Here is a 2,243-nt window from a genome sequence, read left to right as displayed (position 1 = left end):
GATCGGGTTTGACCCGGTTCCGTCGGTTCAGACCGGATTCCGGCCGGTTCAGTCCGGCTCAAACCCGATTCCGGCCGGTTCAGACCAGTTCACTCCGGTTCGGTCAATTCGTTGACCAATTTGGTCAACAGTTGACCGGTTTAGGTCAAATCAGACCGGTTCAGGTCCGGTTTGGGGTCAATTGGACCGGTTTAGATCGGTTCAGGTCAATCTAGGTCCGGTTTAGGACTATTGAGTCCGGTTTAGGTCAATTGAGTCCGGTTTAGGGAAATTCAGACTAGTTTAGGCTGGTTTAAGTCTCGGTTAGGGTCTGATTTGTCTGGGAAGGGCTAGAATTGTTCGGTTTAGACCAATAGGGTCTGATTGGAGTTTAATTAGGGTCGGTTTAGACTGGTTTAGGTCTAATGTGAGGGTATGTTCGTCCAATTAGGCTAGAATTGAACCGTCTAGGTCAATTGGGTCCGGTATTAGGTAAGATCAGATTGGTTTTAGGCTGGTAGAGGTCTGTTTAGGATCTGATTTATCTGATTAGGGCTTGTATTGGTCGGGTTAGGATCTGATTTTGTGTCTTAGGACTAGATTGAGTCAGTTTTAGGGTCCGGAGTGTATAAGTAGGACTAGAACTAACTGGTTTAGGGTTAAGATGGTCCAAATTAGGTCTGATGGTGTCTGGTTTAGGGCATAGTGGACTGGTTTAGGGTAGATTAGGGTCTGTAGTGATCGGTTTACCTGTTAGATCGGTCTAGTATCCAAATTTGGCTTGGTTTAGTGAAATATACTAAGGATAGACCTGTTTTAGATCTCGGTTTAGCTAATGTAGGTCATAGATTCCTGTTTCTGTTCAGTATAGGCCTGAATAGGTTGGATTTGACTACGTTTAGTTGGGTAGGAGGTCTAGTTAGGCTTAAATAGGCTGATACAGGTCTGATATAGGTCTGTAAGTGCTAATTAGGTCTTGTTTAGGTCTGGTTTAGCCAAATTTGGGATAGTCTAGCTTAGTCTAGGTCTGATCAGTAGGTAATTAACTCGGTAACCGAACTCGTTAAAAGTCTCCGGTGTCTTTCGTTTCTTGCACGGACGTGAGTCGGAGAGAAGTGGTGAGGACTCGATACACACTTCACAAAGTGGTATCAGAGCTCCGGTTACTCGATCCGGGGAGAATCGCCGGCAAAGGCGAGGTAAGTTAGGGTTCTTGGTTCGAATCTCGACTGTGTGAACGATTTGATGTTTCGTTAAGTGTTTCAGTGAAAGACGAAGGCGGGTGGCGCCGGCGGCCAGATCCATCGAGGTGGAGCGTCTGAGATCGAGACTCGGTGAACCAGGTTCGGGCCTACATCTCGGCCGGACGGTGCCGGCGAATCCACTAGAATCGGAACGGGAACAACCGGAGAACAAGAGACACGGTGGCCCTCCACACCAAGATCGGAGGCTCACCGAGAAACAACAAGAGAAGGGACACGAGACTTTTACCGACGCTTACCTCCCTCGCCTTCGACGAGTCGTCGCCGGTCTGGGCTTCGCCGTCGCCGGGAAGCACCTCCGCCTCGGGGATCTTCCTTCGTCTTCTCCGTTCTCACCTCTCGCTCACTCTCCTCGAGCCACACGCCCAAAAAAATGTGTCGAAGACTAAAGCATAGCATTAGGGTTCATTTAACCCTATTTCCCAAAACTCACCGTTTTGATTTGGGATTAAAAATCCCGCTTGGTTTCATGCGAGACTAAAGTCTCCCTTTGAAGCGGAGTCTTCTCTTTCTTCACCAAAGACATGGGCCAAGCCCAACATAGACACTTAAAGAAAACTAAATCAACAACAAATTAAAAACTCTTTTTTTTTTTTTTTTGATTTCTAAAATCAAAAGCCAAAAACTCAAAATAAATACTATTATTATTCAAAGTTGAGATTTGCGCCGATATAATTCCCATTTGAATGAATATTTCAGTTCATCAAAGATCAATTTTAGACCCATTTGAAACAGGGTTTCAGCCCAATTCATGATGAAGAAAATTATAGATCAATATTTCTGGCCTGTTATAGTGAAGGGTAGGCCCACAGGAGGCCCAATTAAATTGGAGCGGCGCCATTCCCAGACCCGTTATAATATTTGAGTTTGGGCCTATTTAGCCCAAATACAGACCCATTAAAGGCCCAAAGCCAAGACCCTCTCTCCGGTTCAGCGGATCTACGCGGATCGGTGAATTCGCCGTCGCTTTTCACATTTGGGCAACTTTCATTCCTTATTCCA

Source organism: Tarenaya hassleriana, unplaced genomic scaffold, assembly GCF_000463585.1.
Source record: "Tarenaya hassleriana unplaced genomic scaffold, ASM46358v1 Cleome36, whole genome shotgun sequence".
NCBI classification, from domain to species: Eukaryota; Viridiplantae; Streptophyta; class Magnoliopsida; order Brassicales; family Cleomaceae; genus Tarenaya; species Tarenaya hassleriana.
Note: the sequence above shows the minus strand (reverse complement) of the source record.